Source organism: Nyctibius grandis, chromosome 12, assembly GCF_013368605.1.
Source record: "Nyctibius grandis isolate bNycGra1 chromosome 12, bNycGra1.pri, whole genome shotgun sequence".
NCBI lineage: Eukaryota > Metazoa > Chordata > Aves > Nyctibiiformes > Nyctibiidae > Nyctibius > Nyctibius grandis.
In genome coordinates, this window is record NC_090669.1 from 262,009 (window position 1) to 285,440 (window position 23,432).

Consider the following 23,432-nt stretch of genomic DNA (forward strand, 5'->3'; position numbering starts at 1 on the left):
AAGAGCTAAAAGTTGTACTAAAAATTTTATTGAGCTATAATGGCATATAAAAAAGTACATGTAGAAAATTACTTATTATATTTGATAGAAGTGCCAGCAAGCACCGCAATATCATCGCAAATGTGAACAAAGGGCCTACGCTAAAATTTTTCTGATGTGATGTTTGTCTGTGGGATATGTAAATTTCTTTTTTAAATTCACGGTTGCAATATCTTAAACTTTGTCCACATGGTCAAGGCTGAGGAAGGTGACTCCAACTGCAGAAGAACCTAACAAGTGCTTAAATTCCTGTGCTTGAGGTATAATTTGGATTTAGACTTTAAGAATAAAGCAAATTGAGTTTGCTATCCCTGAAATGCACTCGGATGCAATATTAAACGAAGATTACTTAGGAGTAAACTAAATTGCCTTCAACCCAGTCCCCAAATGAGCCCTTCAGCCTTGCAGATTGGCTGATGAGGTATGTCACTTGGAAGGAAGGGGTATGCAACTACAAAAGAACTGGAAAAGCTAACAGTGTATTAACGGGTTCTGTAACACCCTGCCTGAGAACTGAATGAAGCTACTGCATTTCAAAAGCTTCTGGGATAATTATACTTTTGTGTTAGTATGCCATACTCAGGAGACTTTCAGAATTCAGCTATTTACAAATGTACCCTAAGATGGTTATTTTATCTATGGTTCTCCTAACTTTGTGATTCTCTACTTCAGAAGATTAGCTCTTAATAGGTAAACATTGCTTGCAATCAATAAATGGGAAAGAGTACACAAAAGCACCGAACAATGAAATTGCAAAGCTGTGTTCCAAAAGATTTGGAATTGTGTCAGGGAACACAAACATTGTCAACTATCCTACATCTAAGTTTATATTTTCTTTTAAATACACTTGTAGGAATATCAAAAATTAAAGCCAAAATATACAGAGATTCACATACCTGTATGGAAGGCAAAGCAGTAGGAGGTGCATGTCGAATAGCTGATGCTCCCTGATTATTCTTTTCCTTGGCAAGACTATCCTTTTGGTTCTTTAGCAGCAGAACACTTAACTAATTTTGACTTTCCTCTTCAGTTACGCAATTACAAAAGATATTTTATCACTGAGCCTATATCATAGTAAAAGCATTGTAAGAAGCTGCTGAACTACTGAGCGTCAAAGACCTGTCATTTTCATGCAGTTATTGAGTCATTGTAATCTGAGCAATAAGCATTATCCAGTGAAGGTATTAATGGTATTAAAGTGTTTTGAGCTCTGGCTGACCCAAAAAATCTCGGAAGGCATTTGGAAGGGAAAATGCCGATTGGTCTTACTTAAGTTTAAATAATGAAGAATTTGCATGGAAGAAAAGCCTCTGAGAATGTGTTAGTATTACCTGCCCATTCAACAAATATTTATAAAATAATATCACGCTTTGTTAGTTTGTTAATTGGTGTCAGTGAAGAAAACCAGGTGCTTCCATGCAGTAGTTTTTGTGCCTCTTTTTAGGTCCTGTTCTTCGTTTATCTTTGGGGAGTCTTTTTGAACATTTGTCTTACTAACTTCTTTGTAGTACCGAGGGTATTCAATAAATGCTCTTGACTGTTTCAGTGCCGTTTAACAAAAATGTCTTTAATCAGCATATAGTTTTGGAAGGAGGATTATCAAGATGCTCGGTTGTCCCTGAAGCTGGCTGTAAGCAAAGTTAACTGTTGTATTTCCACCCTGTGTAAGATATGTTGCAGAATCATAAAATATCTCCTTTTTTATGCCTCTGAGGTTCAAGGTGGTCCATTTGAATGTAGAGTACACAATTCAGGGGAAAAAAATTGCTGGTAATATGAGTAGTATTTGAAGGTAAACCTTATAGCATCTTGTAAGTGTATATTAAGATATGAGAAGAAAAGATATTTGTAAATCCAGCAGTTCTGGTTTTATAGACAAATTAGAATATTGACTTTCTGTTGCCACTAAAATCAGTCACTAAAAGCTATATTTTAAATGCGGAGCATATTTTCCTTCATTAAATATTGCTATGGGTTTACCTTGTGGAAATCCAAATGTGTTGGAGGCATCTGGTTAGAATTTGTCCATAAATAGGGCTTTTTCCAATCTGGCTTGTGCTCTATAGGCGTTTTAGTGTCCTGCAGCAAACACATGTTGACAGTGCAATTAAAGTAAATTATTTATCTTTCCTTACAGTAAATTACCTGTCATCTTTATCCAATATGCTTCCCGAATCTAGGTTTTAGGAAAAAATTGTGTATGAAATAAAAGTAAGATAGGAAAATTTAGGAATATAGAAGAAGCCAGTTTGGTTAAATGGATTAAGTAATGTAGTCTGTCTCTGAATTTTAATCCAGACAGTTAATTTATAATAATTTTGATCCTCTTCAGCTCTGCATCACATGGAGAGACTGATTAACTGAAACCTTATTTATCTCTGGGTATTGTGTTTTTTTTTTTTTCTTTCTGCATGTTATTTACAAGAGTTACTGTTTTAAGATTGAGCAATGGACTGGTTTGTGTTGTAAATGTGCAGCTACGACAGTCTTGAGCTGGTGACGTCGTTCACTTAATTCCTTGCAGAGAGAGTTATACTTTAGATATACGTGAACCTAAAGCCTTGTGGCTTCTGGTATGATGAGAGCCTTTAATCTACCATCTGTATTTTGGGTGCTATGTGCACTTTGTACAGCTGGCTGAGGATTTAGGCAGGGGCTTCCATTTGTATGTATCAGCAGTTTCATATGAAAGCCACCAACTTTTCCATCACATGTTTCTGCCAAACTTTGTGCTCAATGGCTGCTCTCCATGTTCCTCTGTTTCAAATGTAGTGCTAAGTCTAGCAGAGCATAAAATAGATTTGAAGACAATGAAAAATGTACTACTTTATTTCCCTAAGGTATATGCTATATATAGCTTCAGCTAAAACTATTTCTATAAGGAGAGATAAACACAAAGTTAATCTTCAAATGCAACTATTTCTTTTTTGTTCTATTATTTTCCCAAGTATTGATTTCAGGCATTTTGGTAGATGTCCTCCATATATATATATATCAGGGCCAGTGTGGTTTTAATGGAAGAACTCATAAAATAAAAAGACAACACCAGGTCCAGTGTGTATAAATGACCTCTTTGTTAAATAGGTAGGTCCTTAGTCCAAAATGACAACAATTAGGCTTGGCAGGAAGGGAAAAGAGGTCACGTTATGTATCTGGTTGTCCCAGTGCCTAAGAATGGGTTTTTAGCTCCAGGAATGAAACAGGACTCTAGGTTATGGGCTATGCAAAAAGTGTTGGTATTATCTTCAGTCAAAGTCCAGGGCCACGGGCCGGATACGGAGATTCAGAACGTAGACTCCTCCCCGAACGGTGACCTGCTCCTCATGAGGATGCTCGAGAAACCGTATCTTCAGAGGCTTCTCTACTACCTGGGTACTCAAATCCTCTACATCCTCTACATAAACTGGGTTAAATGTGATGAGGAGATGAAGTTCCTCCCCTACCTCCAGCTTCATGGGCTCAAGGAGATGAAGAGTGTTAATCACCATTGTGATGAAGTCCCAAGGTCCAACAGCATGAAACGTGCAAATGTTGAAAGCGGGACCCCAACGTAGGCTTTGCAGTTCGTCCTTCATTTACTTCAGTGGGCACCTGACTGCAAGCACCACAACACTCTTGTCTGAGACTATCTCAGACTCTATCTGTGGAAGACCAGCAGCCTGCAAACAGTTGTGCTTTACTTGGGGAGCAGAGGGTTCACTTGGGAACGCTGCATTGAGAATAGTTTTCGCTCGCTTCTAAGATAAAGGAGCGGAGACCAGTTCACAGGGTCTTTTGAGGCCTGAAAGAAGTAAACATGTGTTGAAGGTCAGTTCTGAACACAGAACTGAAAACAGGGAATGGCTGTTGATGTTTTGAGCCCAGAATACTGTGGCTCTTCCCAGAATGGGTAATGGGTGCCTAGCGTGTGAATGTTGATGTTATCTTGAACTGCATAGTCGGGCTGCTGCATTGTAGCAGTTAAATAGGGTAGTAGAATAGCAATAAAGGAGCCTTAGGCCTTTCGGCTTCAGGCCCTTGCATCCTCGATCTCAGAGTCCGTGCCTTCTTTTCCACCCGCCGCATCTATCTACAAAACATGCAGTTTGCTTCAGAACATCCTGTTATTCTCTGTTATTCCAGCTGAAAGGAAAACTACTGACAGGAAAGTTGATTCTGTGTAAAGGTAACACAGAGTAGGCCTTTTAGAGCCTACTCTGAGGCCTACTCTTGCTAAACCGTTGCTAAACCGTCTGGTATCAATTCCCCCCTTTGGAAGTAGTTAGATTTATTATCTCACTACTTCCATATACTTTTCTCAATGATTCTCTTAACACAACCCACACAGATCCCTATGATAACTATAATCACAACTACCTAAACTGTTCCCTCTAACAATGCGGCTAACCATCCTTTTAGAGACAATCCACCTAATTCTTGCAGGAATTTGTTGAGCCAACTATTTTCTGGTGCATCCCTGATTGCCCTGCTGTCTTCTGCTACTCTCTTCATTTTGTCCGATTGCTCTTGCAGATCATCAGTGATGTTTGGGATGTGGATACAGCAGTGCTCTTTGTCTAACTTAAGATGCCCACACACTCCTTGTTCTTTGGCTAATAGTAAGTCTAAGGCCAGTCTATTTTGCAAAGTCATTTTAGTATTGGCTTGGATCTGTTTATTAACAATTTGGAATCCCTTTTGAGTGGCTCTTGACAAAGATTCTACTTGCCGAGTCAAATCTTTCTATTAACATCCAATTTTCTAATGCCATTAGTCCTGGTAATAGAAACCTTTGAAATCCCCATTCAAGTTGTACATTGAGGCACCTCCAATTAGCTCTCCTGATGTTATAAATGGGTTTCATGCTCCAATTAAAGCACCAATCTATCTTGCCTATTAGGTATCATGTTATCAGTAACACAGAGTCTCAACAGTCCTGCAGCCTGTCCGCTGGAGGCTGCTAATGCAATAGCAGCGTGCTCCTTCCTTGTCTTGCAGTGCCCTGCGGGGCCAAGGAGGGTCCCTGCGCAGGGGGCACAGGCTGCACTGAGGGCACTGTGCTGGGGGATAGTGTTGCAGCTAACGGAAAGAATCAAGAGCTGAAGTCAACAAGCTCTCCAAGCAAGGCCACAGGCCCATCTCCTGTGTGCTCCCCACAGAGCCTCTGCATCCTTGACCACAAACATCACTGTGAACAGTGCTGGACTTGACACCTGCAGGACCATGGTACAGCACAGGGGGATGGTGAAAGGACTGACCAACGGGGGGTTGCAGGGGGGCGCGTGGACAGCATGTGGCAGAAGCGGGGCGACCAGTCGGGTTTTGCATGGACAGTACCTGGCTGCATGTATGGAAGAAAATATGTTATAAAAAGGGGCTTTTTTTTGTAATAAACGGCTTATGCTTGATTCCATTGGATCGTGTGCTGAGTCCTTTTCTCCGCAGCACTGGCCATCACGGCCTGTACCAAGGTCCCAGCATGGCAGCACGGGGGGACAGGGCGTATGGAGCACAGCCCCTCCGTGTCTCTCAGGACCTCTGTGGTCCCCACAGCAGCCACACAGAGACATCTCTGCCATCTTGCCCCCCTGCCACAGCCCCACCTGTCCTGAGATAGTAGCAGGTCTTGTGCATCTTGCCCTTGAAGAGCTCTTGCCAGACAATGGTGCTACTGGAAAATAGTAACCAAGAAAACTCTCTGACTCCAATGACAGTTTAGAAGCCGACAGTGGTTTATTGCAGCGCTGGGTGCACAGGGGATCTCTCCTCCTGGCATGCGCACCCGGGGACAAAAGCACACTCATCATATACAGTATAGGAAAATGAATATTCATACAACTCCGAGTAAAGCCCTCCTATTCCAAGAAACCTTATGCATATGCTAATACATTTTGTAACTGTCTTTGCGCATGCGTACTAAATTGGGGAAGGGGTCTTGGGTGGTCTCTGGGGGTCTCTAGTGGCCGTAACCCCCCCATAGTTACACTGTCCGCTGTGTGACCCCGCTTCTGTGCAAGTGTGGTCGAGGCCTTTCTGCTGACACATGCAGGTGGCTCCGAGGAGAAGATCCTGTGCTGGTTCCTACAGGATTTATCTCTACTCCTGGCGCCAGAGCTGTGAGTCAAGTCAGTTAAGACACTACAAAGATGGTGTTCACAGTCTTGTTTATCTCTGGCCCTTCTTTGTAATTAGTGAGGAATTTAACAGAGACCTTGGATTCTCTAAGACTAAGCGCAAGCAAGAATCAGTGATGACTATAACTCTGTTCTCAGTTCCAGAAGCAGACCCTGTCTTCAAAACACGCCGTTAGCTTCAGAACGTGCTGTTATTTTAGCTGAAAGGAAAATTGCTGAAAGAAAAGTTGATCCTGTCTAAATGCTACACACAGTGGGCCTTTTAGGGCCTGTTTTGAGGCTTGCTTTTACTAAACCGTCTGGTATCAATTCACCCTTTCGGAAGTAGATTTATTATCTCATTACTTCCATATATTTTTCTCAATGATTCTCTTAAAACAATCTATGCAGATCCCTATAATAACTATAACAGTATAATGACATAAACTATTGCCTCTAAGAATGTCGCTAACCATCCCTTTAAAGACAATCCACCTAGTTCTTGAAGGATTTTGTTGAGCCAACTATTTTCTGCTGCATCCCTGATTGTCCTGCTGTCTTCTGCTACTCTCTTCATTTTGTCTGGTTGTTCTTGCAGATTATCAGTGATGTTTGGGATGTGGATACAGCAGTGCTCTTTGTCTAACTTAAGATACCTGCACACTCCTTGTTCTTTGACTAATAGCAAGTTTAGGGCCAGTCTATTTTGCAAAGTCATTTTAGTATTGGCTTGGATCTGTTTATTAACAATTTGGAATCCCTTTCGAGTGGCTCTTGACAAAGATTCTACTTGCCGAGTCAAATCTTTCTATTAACATCCAATTTTCTAATGCCATTAGTCCTGGTAATAGAAACCTTTGAAATCCCCATTCAAGTTGTACATTGAGGCACCTCCAATTAGCTCTCCTGATGTTATAAATGGGTTTCATGCTCCAATTAAAGCACCAATCTATCTTGCCTATTAGGTATCATGTTATCAGTAACACAGAGTCTCAACAGTCCTGCAGCCTGTCCGCTGGAGGCTGCTAATGCAGTTTGCAAAAACTGAGCGTTTAAGGAATGTGATCCTCCGGACACTGTCCCTCTGCACCCCTCCCGAATACTGCCCTGTTATCTCCTGATCTCCAGCGAGTAGTGTCTTGCAAAACATCACTACCTTTCTGTCTACACTTATTCTCTCTGTCTAAATAATAGGAAGCATTAGCCTGTTTAAAGGCTTTTGTGATGTTATCCCATGCTTCCAATAAGGATGAATTCATTGGTATGATACCCCAGGGGATAGGCTGACTGGCTGAATGAGGAATTGGGATGCATGCTGTCACACTAGTAAGATTGCACATCATACTGAACCCTTGTATCAAAGTTAGAATTAAGTTCTCATCTATGTCTGTATTGGCCTCTCCATCTGTATCAATTTCTGCATTTCCTGACATCGCTGCAAGAGACATAACCCAGAACCTTGTGATCCCCGAGTTAATCTTAAACATAAAGGTCCCTCTTGTTTTACAGTCCATTCTGGTGATGAGGCTGGTTTGATCCTGCTGTGATGTATCCACGGAGTGACTCCCTCGAGCTTCACAGCTGTGTAGGTGGTGAGCAAAACCTGGAAAGGTCCTTTCCACTTCTCTTTTAGCGGTTCATCTGACCACATCCTCAGGTACACCCAGTCTCCAGGTTGGTATTGATGCACAGGCACGTCCAGGGATAATGGTGCGCTCACAGTGACGTACCTGTGGAGAGAGGACAGAACCTTTCCTAGAGAGATAACATATTCTTTCAGATAGTGTTTCCCCATGATCTCAGGATTAACTCCTATTTCTGTCACCTGATAGGGTTTACCATAAATGATTTCAAAAGGACTAACCTTTTCTTTAGTTTTAGGATTCGTAGCAAAGCTGAGGGTAAAGCACCTGGCCATTTTGTCTGAGCCTCTTGGCAAATTTTTACTGATCTGTTTACTTAAGCTTTGATTCATTCTTTTTCTACTTTTGCACTTGTTTGAGGTCTCCATGGGGTATGGAGGTCCCATTTTACCCTTAACACTTCAGCTAAATTTTGAACCGCCTCTGCTATGAAGTGTGGGCCCCTATCTGAAGATAGTCCTATAGGTGCTCCAAATCTCGGTATTATTTGCTTAAGTAATATTTTTGCTACTTCTCTTGCCATGTTGGTGCGACAAGGGAAAGCTTCTAGCCAGCCTGTGAAAGTATCTATCATTACTAAAAGATACTGATACCCATTTTGCCGCGGTAATTCAGAAAAGTCTATTTGTCAGTAGTCTCCTGGACTGTTTCCTCTCTTTGTTACCCCTGATAAAGGTCTCTGCTGGAGTATGTTTGTTCCATCGCCTGCAAACAGTCATGTGTTAGTTCTTCCCTACCACGATCCGTAGCTAGAAAGGTTGCTGGATTCAGGATTGTGGTTACTTTCAGCTCTACACCGTCTTGTTCCAAAAGAACAGCTTGATATCTCAGCATCCGGCTCGGTGACAGCCAGTGTCCTCCTCTGTAGAGGTCTGGTTAAGTGAGAAGGGGCACGATCCTGTGCCACTGAGCAGTCTGAGAAACCCAGGCTTTGAGCAAGGGTTAAGCCCAAAGCTAGCGACCTTGAACTCCCCTTGCATGGTGCAAAACAAAGAACCCCGTGGTGCCTGCTTTGGCGGGAAGCAGAACTGCGTCCGGGAGGGGGGGCAGTCATGGCTCTGAATATGTAAACCTATGGACCAATCACAAGTGCGATCGGGGCGCGTGATTAACACATGCATAGTCTATATAACCACTGCTTTCTTTGTTAATAAACGAGAAGCTTCCATACTCACATTGAGATTGTGTAGCTTACTCCGGACCGTTCCCCAGCACCCGCAAGCGCGCCTCCCCCGGTTTTCCCCTTACTACACTCCTCTTTGTTCTAGAATGGTCGGAACTGCATGGGGTACAAACACGGTTAGCTTTTCCCCGGGCATCAGTTTTTGGGCCTCTTGGATCAGTAGTACCGTAGCCACCACTGCTCGGAGACGTGCTGGCCATCCTTCACTGACATTGTCTAGTTGTTTTGAAAAGTACCCCACGGGTCTTTTCAACGATCCCAGTCTCTGGGCCAACACTCCTAGGACAATATGTAGTCTTTCAGGTACAAATGGTTCAAAAGGTTTTTCTAAGTTCGGGAGGCCTAGAGCTGGAGCACTCGTTAAAGTCTGGTTTAGTTTAGCAAATGCACCTCTGCACTCCTGAGTGCAAACAAGGAGGTTTCCTTGCCCTTGTTCAGCTTCATGTAAGGGTTTGGCAATGAGTCCAAAATCCATTATCCACGGGTGACACCATCTGGCCATCCCGAGAAATGCTCTGAGCTCTTCATAGATCATAGATTATTTTGGTTGGAAAGGACCTTGAAGATCATCGAGTCCAACTGTTAACCAAGCACTGCCAAGCCCACCACTAACCCATGGCCCTCAGCACCACATCTACACGGCTTTTAAATCCCTCCAGGGATGGGGACTCCACCACTGCCCTGGGCAGCCTGTCCCAGTGCTTGACAACCCTTTCATTGAAGAAACTTTTCCTGATCTCCAGTCTAAACCTCCCCTGGCACAACTTGAGGCCGTTTCCTCTCGTCCTATGACTTGTTACCTGGGAGAAGAGACCAACACCTGCCTCACTGCAACCTCCTTTCAGGTAGTTGCAGAGGGCGATAAGGTCTCGCCTGAGCCTCCTTTTCTCCAGTCTAAACAGCCCTTCAGTCTAAACAGTCTAAACAGAAAGATCTTCACAACGGCATCAAAACTTTGGCCTGCGGAGGTATCCAGGCACTTTACTACCACTAAACCCTACGGACTTTGCTTTCTTCTTACCGGTCCGGCGTCTGGTTTTGACTGGATGGTTACTGGTCCTGCCGCTCAGGATCATCCCAGTGTTCCTGAAGCCCACCCGAGAGGTGTCGCAGCGTTTTCAACTTGTTCTGGCATCCCCTGTAACTCGGCTGCCTTCTGTAATATAAAAACTTGGGCATCCAAAGCTTTATTTTCAGGGATATGGTTTTGGAATTTTCCTTTTGTAAAAGTAATTTGTGCATTCAATTTACTTGGTATATCTCATCCTAACAGCGGCATGGGGCAATCTGGTGTATGGAGAAATCGATGGGTTAACACCCTTTTTCCAATTCCAAAATTCAAAGGCTGGAAAAACAGCCGATCTTCTTTCTGCCCAGTGGCACCAATAACTGATGTGCTTTGATCACTCAAATTTCCCTTGCATGTATTTAATACTGAATAGGTAGTTCCCATGTCTACTAAAAATCTTACTTTCTCATTTTCCAACCTTGCTATAACTAGGGGTTCTGTTGGGGAGGGTTCTGATTCTTCCCCCGGTCCTCCTCAGTCTGAATCTAACGTCAACATGTTACCAGCCTGCCTCAGCATTTCCTCAAGGCCCTGCCGACTTAGATGTGGACACTCCCTTTTCCAGCGCCCTTTCTGCCTGCAGAAAGGACACTGATCCTTTTCTAATGGTATTTCAGCCCTTAGTACTTCACCAGGAAACCTTCTTCCCCTCGGGCCCCGACAGCTCTGTCCAATGACCCTACCAGTTTCCCGGGCTATGGCTACTGCCAGTAGCTTATTATCTTTAAGCTTCTCTTTTCTCTGTTTTTCTTCCTCTACCTTTTCTCTATTGTTATACACTTTCCAGGCATTTTCTAACATTTTATCCAACGAACGAGCATCTGCCCCCTCAAACTTCTGTAATTTCCATTTTATGTCTGCACTAGATTGTCCCATAAAACTGTGGATCAATGAGGCAGCATCCACCTCATTTTCTGGATTCAACCTGGTATATTTTCTTGCAGCCTCCGTTAGTCTTTCAAGGAAAGAAGAGGGATCCTCGTTCTTTCCTTGAATGACCTGATATAATTTAGACCAATTCTTTGACTTTGGAATAGCATTCCGGACACCATGCAAAACCAATCCTTGGTATTTGGTTAATAATAATCTCTGAGCAGGAACGTTGGGGTCCCAATTAGGGTTATTGGGAGGAAAATGTTCATTTACCTGTCCTGCTTGTGCGGCTTGAACATGCACTCGTTCCACCTCCTCTCTAGCCTTGGCCAAAATAAGTCGTATTTCCTTGTAAAACACAAAGTTGTTCAAGATAATCTGCAGATCTTTCCAACCTGGATCACGATTTTCAGCAGTAGTTTCGATACCCTTTGCTACCGGTTCAAGGTCCTCCCTATATACCTCTGCCATCTCCTTCCAGGACTTTAAAACCGATACTGAAAACAGCACCTTTACCCAAACTGCTCCCCCCGGTCCTGCCGCTTGCCTGAGAGGGGCTTGTATATCCTGAGCATTTCTCTGCCTAGTCCTACCTGCTACTGGAGTGAAACGTTCCTCGTTGGAACTATCCGAATCACTGTTCCTTTGTTCTCGCTGCCCTCCGTTCGCCCCCCTTTCACCCTGCACTGCCATTTCTCGTTCACTTCTCCTTGCCCCATTGCCCCTTCTCGGTCCGACCCGCATCTGATTCTTCTCGCATTGCCTGCCGATGCTGCATGCCGAACACCACCACTTCGGCACTTTCTTATTCCCTGCCTCTAAGGCTATTATATCGCTTTCACTTGCCATCAAACCACATTCCTTACGCACATCATAATCATCCCGTAACGCAAAGAACAAATTCACATACGGCATCTCGTCCCGCTTTCCCTCGCGTCTACAGAACAACATTAATTGCAGTATTGTGTTGTAGCTTATACTCCCGTTCTTTGGATATTTCTCCTGATCATCTAGGATATACAAAGGCCCCCAGTGATTACAATATTCTACAAGCTACCTCTGGGTGAGAGTGTCTCCCCCCCACACCTTTTTCCAATGTTTCAATATACATCCTAGAGGAGATTTTTCAGAATCCCCCTTCCACCAAGGGTTTGTTACCCATTGCAAAATAATATCAGAACACAAAAGCAGTGTTAAAGCACACAGAGACACAAAAGCAATGACTTAACACAGACACAAAACCAACGACTTAACACAAAGTAACAAGATGCTGGGGACTCGAACCCCTTATACCACTTGCAGGGGACTGTTTCCCATTTTACAAAGTTTCAGAATTAACACAAATACCCAAACGAAGTTTCACGGTTACCACAACTACAAATAAATCTGTCACGGTTCAAAGCCGGACTGGCTATTAAACCAGTGGCAAACGGCAGATGCCCTTCGCCCCCCCCTTTCCGCCTTCCCCCCCTGAAGATGAAGGAACAGAGCAAAGGGAGAGAGACTCACAAGCTGGAAAGTTAAAACAGTTTCACTAAGCAACAATGAATATATGAATATATGTACAATACATACAAACCCAACACCCAACCAAAATCCAGACTCCGGGCGTCCCCGCAGAAGCGTACGGATTGCCACACTTGTGCACACCAAGTTCCAATACCAACAGCATAACAACGCGGACTTAATTCAGATACGACTCATTTGTAAGCAGCCAATATTTATGACCAAGTTCAAATACCGGTACCCATACTTACAACCCATGTCGTTAATCTCCCAGAGAGCTGTCACGGAAACTCACCCTACCGGGGAATCAGAGGCCTCCCCGAAAATACTCCGGTGAGCGCTGGAGTCCTCACGATTCCTCTGCTCCGCCGAGACTCCGCAGAGCTGGTCCCGTCTGGGTCGCCAAATTCTGTTACCGGAAAATAGTAACAAGAAAACTCTCTGACCCCAATGACAGTTTAGAAGCCGACAGTGGTTTATTGCAGCGCTGGGTGCACGGGGGATCTCTCCTGGCATGCGCACCCGGGGACAAAAGCACACTCGTTATATACAGCATAGAAAAATGAATATTCATACAACTCCGAGTAAAGCCCTCCTATTCCAAGAAACCTTATGCATATGCTAATACATTATGTAACTGTCTTTGCGCATGCGTACTAAATTGGGGAAGGGGTCTTGGGTGGGCTCTGGGGGTCTCTAGTGGTCGTAACCCCCCCACAGTTATGCTGTCCGCTGTGTGACCCCGCTTCTGTGCAAGTGTGGTCGAGGCCTTTCTGCTGACACATGCAGGTGGCTCCAAGGAGAAGATCCTTGGATCTGCTGGTTCCTACAGGATTTATCTCTACTCCTGGCGCCAGAGCTGTGAGTCAAGTCAGTTAAGACACTACAAAGATGGTGTTCACAGTCTTGTTTATCTCTGGCCCTTCTTTGTAATTAGTGAGGAATTTAACAGAGCCCTTGGTTGGTGGGTTGTCATGCCAAGAGTGTGGATGCCTTGTCATGCCAAGGGGGGTCTCAGGAAGTGGTAGGCTAGGCTAAAGCTTCTCTCCTCTCCTCCAGGTTTTGAGGTCCAGCAGGGCGGCTGGGCCTTTGGTGGAATGACACAGGGGATCAAGAGATCATAGAGTCATAGAATGGTTTGGGTTGGAAGGGACCTTAAAGCCCATCTAGTTCCATCCCCCCTGCCACGGGCAGGGACATCTTCCACTAGACCAGGTTGCTCCAAGCCCCATCCAACCTGGCCTTGAACACTGCCAGGGAGGGGGCAGCCACAGCTTCTCTGGGCAACCTGGGCCAGGGTCTCACCACCCTCACAGCAAAGAATTTCTTCCTCAGGTCTCATCTCAATCTCCCCTCTTTCAGTTTAAAACCGTTCGCCCTCTTCCTGTCACTACTGGCCAGTGACAAGCCGTGCTGCTGTGGGCTGCAGGAAAGTAAGCGTGGCAGGCAGCTCTCAGGCAATCCCAATTCCTTCGGGGTCTGCTTTTTCCCTTTTGCCCTCTGCCTCCCTAAAGAAAAGCCTTCCACAGCGGGTGAACAAGCACAGCTTCTTTTGGGAGAAAGCCTAACTGAGGGGTAAACTTCTACAACAGTATTGGGGCCAGGGTGTGCTGAGCGTGAGCTGTCCTGCAGGCAGCAGCAGAGGCCAGGAGTGACGTTGTCCCCTTGGTACGCTCAGGGCACTCCCCTTCTGAAGGACACCATGGCACCGGGCTGGTTGTTGCAGCTTTAATCAAATGCAGCCATTTTTCTGAGGAGAGCTTCACCTCTCCTCAGCTTTGCAGGGCCAGCAGCACAGCGCCTGTAGGGTCCATCCCAGTGTCGGCTGAGCCTTTGGAGAGCTCAGTATCAGCAGAGTCTGAGCTGCCAGTGAACAGACTGAGGGTTTGCTGTCTTCCCCCAAGGGCTGGGGAGCTGTGACTGAAAGAGATGGAGCACATATGAAAACCCTCTGTCTGCAGACCCCTACCCAGGCATCCCCTCCAGACTATTCTAGCCCCACTCACCTCTTTCCTTCGTCAGGAGGGAGCAGGTGGCACAAACAGATCAACTGGAAGCTTCTGCTCAGGAGTACTCAAATGCCCCTGACATACTCCTCCGCCCCTGAAGCGTTTCCCTGGAGCAGGGCACGGCAGCACCCTGCCCAAGCTCTGACCCCTGCCCCACCAGCCCCAGCACACACAGCATTGCCCCTGTTCACTATTGGTCTCCCTCATCTTCTCCGAGCTCCAGTCCCTCAGGTGCAGCACGGCCAGCCCTAGGCACAGAGCTTCTGTCAGACCTCCCGCTCCCCAGCATGCTCCCAGCAGCACAGACCCCGGCCCCACCAGCTCCGCTTCACGGCCTCCTCCCCACAGTAGGGTGACCCCAGGGAAAGACAGTACTCGAGGGGCGGTGGGACTGAGCAAGGCTGCCACCGAGCCCAACTACGTGGACAGGGGTGGGAGACGCAGGCATTCAACTCTGCTCCTGTCCTGCATGCGCTGGAGAGAGCACAAGGGCGTGGGGCTGTCACAGACCCTCCCCAGCCGGCTGGACCAGTCCTTCCTCCCAGCATCCCACTCACCCTTCACCCCCAGGTCGTTCCCATCTCCCAGCCAGTAGCCCTGTGGGGACAAGGTTCAGAGGGAGCCGCAGGCTGAGGGGCCCCTGGGGGTGCTGAGACCCCCTCCATCCCACAGCCAGGGCCAGGATGGGCCAGGGCCTCCTTCAGCACCCTGGGTTGGGGAGGGGAGAGGTACCTGGAGAAGGGCCCTTGGGGGCTCCTGGAGGGCAAGGACCCATGATGCAGCTCCAGGCTGTGGGCTCTGGGCAGTAACAGGGTAGGTGAGGCACAGCTGCACATCCCACACCCCCAGGCACACGGGGCAGTCCTTGTCCAGCCTGGCCCTGGGGCTTCTTTCAGGGGCAGCTACAAGCAGACAGTGAAGCCACCCGATGCTGAATGAGCTGCCCCTCTTTGCGGCTGCCTTCACGTGAGGTGTCCAGCCTCAGCTTGTCACCTGTGCTCCCCCCGCCACCAATGGCAAAGAAGAGCAGCTCCCCATGGCAATGCAGCCTCTTGTGTCTCAGAGCCCCAGCAAAGCTGCCACCCATGCAGACAGTCCACAGCCTTGGGGGGCTCCTGTGGGAGGAAAGGGGGAGTCTGCAAGAAGGAGCGATGAGAATGAAGGAAAAGGTAAGAGATGGAACAATTAACGCTTGACTTGGAAGTGTGGATCTTTGCAGAACCAACACTTTATAAATAAAAGATGGAGAAGGTGTCTATAGACGATATATTCTGCGTTGTACTTGTTCCTGAAAAAGATGATTCAGAACAATTCAAACCTACCATGAGCAGTCAGTTAAGAGACCATCCCAAGGGAATGTAAGATGAGGTGCGACCTGTGTGGTTGACATAACCTCCATCAGCCATCCCCACAGCATGTCTCTGGGGACCCTGGCTGAGCTGCTGCTGCTGCTGGCTGGCCCCTGTGCTCATTGCAACGAGCCCAGCCACAGGACTGCCCCAGCAGCAGGGCAGGCAGGGCAGGGGGAAGCAGGTGACAGGCAGCCAGAGCAGCCCCGGCCCACACGGATGGGCTCCAAGGTGGTACCAGGGGAACAGGACCCTTGGGGGGGCCAGGGGAAGGCAGGGTGTCCCAGGCTTGCAGCACCCACAGGGGAGCTGGGTGGGGACGTGGGGTGGCCCTGTGGTGGAAGAACAGCAAGGGAATGGACCAGAGGCGGGGGGAACTTCAAGGTTCCCCTTCCCCAAGGAGAAGGATAGGGAAGGCAGGGGGGGTCAGGGCTGGCTGGGACTGATGGCAGGGCATGGGGGCCCCTGTCTCTCCCCATCCCCAAGCATGTGGGAGCTTGGACCAGGTCCTTGAGGAGCTGATAGTTGAGCAAGGAGACGTGTGTTACCAGGGTCCCTGGGACACCTGGGAAAAGGGGGACCTTTCCAGCACAGCCGATGGTCATGCATGTACCCATGGCTGGGGGTTGTCAGGAGAAGTCTGTCTGCAGGGCAGCTTGCCAGAGGGGCTGGGAACAGAGCCTGGCCCCAGCCAGGGCTGTACAGCAGGAGTTCCTTTCCCTCCGCCTTGGGGAAGCGGCAGTCCTGCCCTGGCATCACCCAGTCTCATACTGGGAGGAAGAACAGGGAGGATGCGTCCTGTCCCACCTGAACCCCCTCCCTTTTCTGGCCAGGTGGCACCCGGCACCTCAGGTGTCAGCACTGTTGCTGAGTGGCAGGAGGCTCAGGGTGTCTCCCCTGGATGCAGCCTGCTCTGCCATGCACCCTTGGAGCCGTCCATCCTGCCAGTATCTAGGTGCCAATTAACACAAACCCCTCATTAATAGTATCCTACACCCCCCCAGCTCGAGCCCCCCCACCTCAAAGGGAGGCTTCGCTGTCCCTCCAGCATCCCAAGCGTGGCTGTGGCCTCCCCGTATCCTGCAGCAGCAGGTCCTTGCTCCTCTGTGGTCTTTGGGTCCTCACATGGCTGCTCCCCTCCGAGCAGCTTGGCTATCCCAGCAGCAGCTGCCCTGACACCACAACAATGGTCTCCAGTCCTAGAGCCAGGCAGGAGATACCCCATCCCAGCCCCACCAGGACTATTCCAGTCCTGTCCCCTGCCCCAGATTAGGCTCACCCAGGCTGGGGGGGGGAGTGCAGGGGCAGCAGAGGTGGGGGTCCCAAATAGACATCCCTGCCAGAGAAGATCCCAAGACCAGAAGAGGGAGAGCCTCATGCTGGAAAGAGGGAAAGAGAGAGAAGGGGCAGGAGGGAGGCCCCCAGAACCAAAGCAGAAGGAGAAAGGGGTCAGCAAGAGAAAAGCCTCAAGGCTGGAGCAGGAGAGAGGAAGAACCGAAGGCAGGGTGACGAGCAGACCCCTCCAGCCAAACCGGCCAAGAAAGGCTCCCAGGCTGCCTGCCCACATCTCAGCTCAGTCTTGGCTGTTTGCGTTCCCTCCCCACATGTCCACGCTCTTCTCCACCCACCTCAGGCAACCATGCATGTGGACTACACGGTCACTCGCCCTCCATGCCCTGGCTCTGGGACCCTATTCAGGGACTGGGACCAGTCTGGAGCACCCCAGTACAAGGCAGACACTGACACACGGGAGCAGGGACAAGGGCTAGGATGCAGGGCGGGGATCCTTCCCAGGGAGGGCTTCGTGTACGTGGAAAGGGCTGTGGCCTAGGACATTCAGACCTTGATGCAGACAAACAGGGAGCCTGCAGTCCTGGAAGAGGACAGGGAGGCTGGATCTCCTGAGGACCCTGCTCATCCCCAGAGTTGTGCAGCCATGGGTCTTTCCTTCCCCAGGGGGCACCCCTTGGATCCAACCTTGTTGGGCCACAACTGGCAGCCTTCCAGTCTCCATCCACTCCCAACACATGGGGCACTCTGCCTATGGCTGCCCCAAAACCAAAGCATCCCCCGACTCCCCTCCGCATGCACCCCGGGGTCCTGGGCTCTCCTCCATGGGCACCCTAGTCCCCCTCTCCCAGTGGTGCAGCCCTTGGTGTGCTTGGTGGCCAAGGTGTCCCCCTTGTCCTCGGACCTATTTCTCTGCAGCGTGTTGAAAAGAGCATAGCAGGTTCTTAGCGACTTTATTAGTTTGTTGGATTTTTTCCAACACAGTAAATCCTTTCTACAGCAACAGGTTAGTTAAATCCGGTTTACACATTGCCTCTCGCCAGTGCTGCAGCCTTGATGCCTCCGTGACAAAGCCAGGATGAGCCCAGACAGGAAAATGCATTAAATTCCGCTGTGAGCAGGAAAAAAAGGAAAACCAACAAAGAACAAACCACCAGGGAAAATCAAACCGACCAACAAAACCAAGGTGAGGAACCGAAGGCGAGCACGGCCAGACCACCGCCAGGGTAACCACATGGCACCACTTGGACAAGAATGCAAGGGGGAATGAACCCAAAAAAGGTCAGGGACTGGACAAACCCTCATGTATATTATGTCTATATAGCATCTGGAAGGACACACTGAGAAAACGAGAGATCGCAGCAGTATCTACAGTAAAAAGGAGCTACATAGCTTTCAGAGTCACACTGAGGAGATGTACACGGCAGAACAAAATGGGGGACAAATGGAGACACTGGTGTTTCGGGGTGGGCATTCCATATGGGAGGGGCTGGACAGGGCACGGGTCTCAGGGCCAAAAGCCCTTGTACACGCGCTGGGAGCCCCAGGACCCCCGTGCCGCTCGCCAGGGAGCAGGGAGCGGGTCTGGGGGGCGAGTGCTTTCGGGTGGCTGGGTGGGACCTGCTCCCAGCAGGCTGGTTCTGCTCGCCCAGACGGTGGCACCCAGTGGGTCCCCTACGGGTCCCCCACAGACCACCCACAAAGACCTGAGCGCCCGTGGCCAGAGCCCATGGAGGGATGCTGGCGGATGGGAGATGGCTCTGGAGAAGACGTCGGAGGCAGGCGTGGCCCTCAGCATGACACCTCCATGGTGTGGTTGATCTGCCCCATGGCCTCGGTGCTCTCCGAGTGGGTGCAGGCACGTGGGCGGGTACCCTCCACGGAGCTGGCGCTGGTGAGGGAGGCCGTGCGGGAGCGTGCCAGGCGGGTCATGCTGGCGGATGGTACTGCACGGGCAGAGAGACGGCCGGGGGGCTCAGCTCCCTCCAGCAGAACCTGGCACGGCGCTGCCTCACGCGAGCAAAGCCGCCGGTCCCGCTCCCCAATGGGAATGACCCCGGGCACAAGCTTGCAGCATGCGGTGCTGTGACGCCATGAGCAGCTCCAGGCTGGCAAGGGACAGCGGGGCAGGGACGGGGCGCCCTGGGGCAGGCTGCACACCGGGCACGCGACCGCTGGGCACGAGGCAGCGGAGAACCCCGGCCTCCGGGGAAGGGGTGAGCAGGGACGGGGGCTCTCCTGGGTCCCCAAGGTGTGCAGGGAAGGTGACACCCTCCTCCAGCCAGGACACCCAGCGGGCACAGCTCCTGGCCAGCTGGAGGAGGGCACACTGGGCACACTGTGCCTGCATGTGGGGGCCTTCTCCAAACGCCATTTCTTAGCCGCCAGCGCCCGGTACCATCTCAGGCAAAGCAGAGCGAGGCAGAGGGCACCCGGCTGCGAAGGGCCAGCCCCACAGCCAGGCTGCTCCCAACGGTGCCCAGGCAGCTCAGGGCACAGGCCAGGCAGGCACCATGCACCAGCGGGCACGGGCCCAGCAGTGCTGAGCGGTACCTGCGCCTCCGCTCAGCCTCCGGTCCTTCAGGTGGGCGACTGGCAGGGGTGGAGCGGGAGAAGGGCAGGGAGGGCAGAGAGAGAGCGTCAGCTGTCCTGGCCGCTCCGTGGGGCCAGGAGCCCCCGCCCAGCCCCACGTGTGCGTGCACACAGACCTGCACGTGTGCACACAGGCCTGCACGCACACAGACACACGTGCACGTGCATAGGGACGTGCAAACACACACATGTGTGTACCAGGACCTTCACATGCGTGCACACACAGACCTGCACACACACACCCCTACACACGTGTGCTCAGGGACCTACACACACGCGTGCACACACAGACCTGCACACACACACCCCTACACACGTGTGCTCATGGACCTACACACACACGTATGCACACAGACCTGCACGCACACACACCTACACACACGTGCTCATGGACCTACACACACGTATGCACAGAGACCTGTGCACATGGACTCTGCACGTCTGTGTGCACACACAGCCCCTGCTAGTGTGTGCCCACACACATGTAAGTGTGCACGCATGCACAGAGACCCTGTATGCACATGGATGTACACAGAGAGCCCTTGCACACACATCTGCGTGCACACAGCCTCACACCCCACGTACACGGAGAGCCCTTGCACACACGTCTGTGAGCACACAGCCTCACACCCCACGTACACGGAGAGCCCTTGCACACACGTCTGCGAGCACACAGCCTCACACCCCACGTACATGGAGAGCCCTTGCACACACGTCTGCGAGCACACAGCCTCACACCCCACGTACACGGAGAGCCCTTGCACACACGTCTGCGAGCACACAGCCTCACACCCCATGTACACGGAGAGCCCTTGCACACACGTCTGCGAGCACACAGCCTCACACCCCATGTACACGGAGAGCCCTTGCACACACATCTGCGAGCACACAGCCTCACACCCCTACGAGCGCACAGACAGACATCTTGCACACCAGCATGGACACACGTGCAGCTCTCCATGAGGACGGGCACGCGGGGGTGCCGGGCTCCTCTCCCGCGGGAGGGTCAGCACACGCGCACACGGGCACACACGCATGTGCCCACGCCAGCCCCGTGCCCGCCCCGGCACTCACTGTAGCCCATGCCTTGCAGGAAGTACTTGAAGGCTTCGGTCAGCTTGCCGGGCTGCAGGGAGAGAGCAGGCTGAGCTGAGGCAGCACCGGGGCCGAGATCCCCGCTCAGCCCTGAGCCACCTCTGGTAGCCCCTGCGCAAGACCCCTAGGCCCACCTCAGCCCAACCCCTGCTAGCCAGGGCCAGCACCAGTGCATGTCTCAGGGCCCAGTATACCCAGTTAACTGGGGAAATTGTGGGGGCTCACCTGTGTGACTTGGGGCAGCCCCCTGGAGTCAGCCATCTGCAGAGAGAAGGTCCTGCTTAGTTTGGGAGGGTGCCTTTGCCACCCACCCTGTCCCCTGGTACCCACTGGCAGGATGCCACTGCTGGGGCTACCCTGCTCTCCGCACCCGCCCCCAGCCCCATGGCCAGGATGGACCTGGAATGGGGAGATGGGGACCCCCTGCAACCCTGGGGCAGAGGGCAATGGGGCACTTCCTGGGCAGCACGGACCACCCAGCTGCCCCTGCCACCCACCTACCTTCAGGAACGTGGTGTTCGTGGGATCCAGCTTGGAGTTACACTCCACCTGCGGGTGAGAGGGAAGATATTAACACCCTGAGGTGCCCTGAGCCTGGCAGAAGTTGCCCATGGGTACCACCACTGGCCCATGGCACCCCAGCTGCACATCCCACCCCAGCCAGGTGGGGACAGGGAACTAGGCGAGCCCTGAGCCCGCAGAGCCACCACCCCTTGCCATGGGACAAGGGGGACCTTCCTCCTGCCAGGCAGTGTCTGGGCAAGGGTGGGGGCTGGAAAGGGAGAGGAGGGGGTGCTGGTGAGGCACCCTGTGTGCCACACACGTGTACAAGCACACGATGCTCTGCTGTTCCTCATAGGTTTGCCCTATCGTGCTCCCCTGTGACACGGCTGAGGGGTTTATGAACAGCCCCCCTGTGAGCTGAAGAGGCACTTTCTACCAAATGGTTAAAATCAAAAGTGACAACTAATATTGAGTGCCCAGCTGAAGATGTCTGGGTCCTACAATTCCACAGAGTGGTCTAGGGCTGGAGCCCCTCTGCTATGGGGACAGGCTGAGAGAGCTGGGGCTGTTCAGCCTGGAGAAGAGAAGGCTCCAGGGAGACCTTCTAGCACCTTCCAGTGCCTGAAGGGGCTACAGGAAAGCTGGAGAGGGGCTTTTGACAAGGGCACGGAGTGACAGGATGAGGGGAAACAGTTTTAAACAGAAAGAGGGGAGATTGAGATGAGATCTGAGGAAGAAATTCTTTGCTGTGAGGATGGTGAGACACTGGCCCAGGTTGCCCAGAGAAGCCATTTTTGAACAGCAACAGACCTGAAATTAAAATCAATACGAGTGGACATACTTTGCAAGCCTACACACACAGTTCAGGATGCACTAGAGGATGGAGAAGACTTCAGCCACCGCTTTCAGACCCAGTCCTGGGCTTCACCATGCTTGGAGATGGAAAAGTGATAAGACAGACCACCCATCTCACAGACCTTGCTGCCCAGATACACAGGTGTAGCTCAGACAGGGAAGTGGAAGGAAGACCAAGACTCTTCCAGGCTTCTTCCTCAGGACAGGACTTATCAGTTCAAAGCAGGCTTGCAAACTAGCCACAAAATGAAGCATCAGCCATCTCCCTCAGGGGAGATCCATGCTTTCAAAGAGAGCCCAGAAGCTGAAATTCCCACCAGCACAGATACTCAGGATCAGGGACCCAGACGAGGTACAGGGTTTACGTAGCTGCTGCTGGGTTTGTACATAACCATCTCTGCTCCCACACGGACCAACAAGCCCCTTTCCCTTGCCAACACCCTCTCTGCCCCATGAGCTCACCTCTGCTTCCCTTCACAATACCCAGCTGTCACCATTAAGTTCAGCTTGGAGCCATCATTCCCAATTCACACTTGGCTTTCAGACAGCTGCCTGCATTCCTGACTCCAAGAAGGACACATTTCAAGCAGCACAGACTGCAGCCAGTCCCAGGGAAGCAGAGCGGGGATCACACCTGCACACAGCCCAGCACAGAAGCAAGCCAGCCGCCTCAGTACTTCAGACAAGCCACCCTTCTCCATCCCAGCAGGATCTGACCAAACCAGGCTCTTGGCCCTGGTCTCTTTAGAGGCACAGATAACTTAGTCCATGCAGGGAGCTGCTCTACAGGGCTGAAAATCCTTCCCCCCATCCCCTGGGAAATGCTGCTGCCATAGCTCTTATCCTCCTGCAGAAACAAACCAGCACACAGCCAAGGGCAACAGGCAGGCATGTTGCATTATTAACCTCTCCTTTTCCTGCAGTGCCAGGAGGACACAGAGCACTATCAGCCAGCACCCCCCAAAAGCCCTGCTGCAGGCTCCGAGATGGGACCTGACAGCACAGGCACTCTTCAGCTTCTGAACACCAAAACCAGAGCCCCTGGGGGGGTCTGAAACAGGCACATCACAAGTATCTTTCCTGTCATCACTGCTGCACTCACCAGATCAAACCCACAGAATAACTGGACACGTTTGGGACCTCGCAGAGGACACAGAGTCACAGCAAAGACAAGGGCTGCAATGAGGATGCAGGGAGAGGAGGGAAGTGCTGGCACACACAGCTTACAGGATCACTGGGATTCAGATGGCAGCATCCACTACCCCCACTTTAACCCATGAAGGAAAAACTCCAGCACTCAGTTAAAGAAAGGACTCTGACTGCAACACTCAAT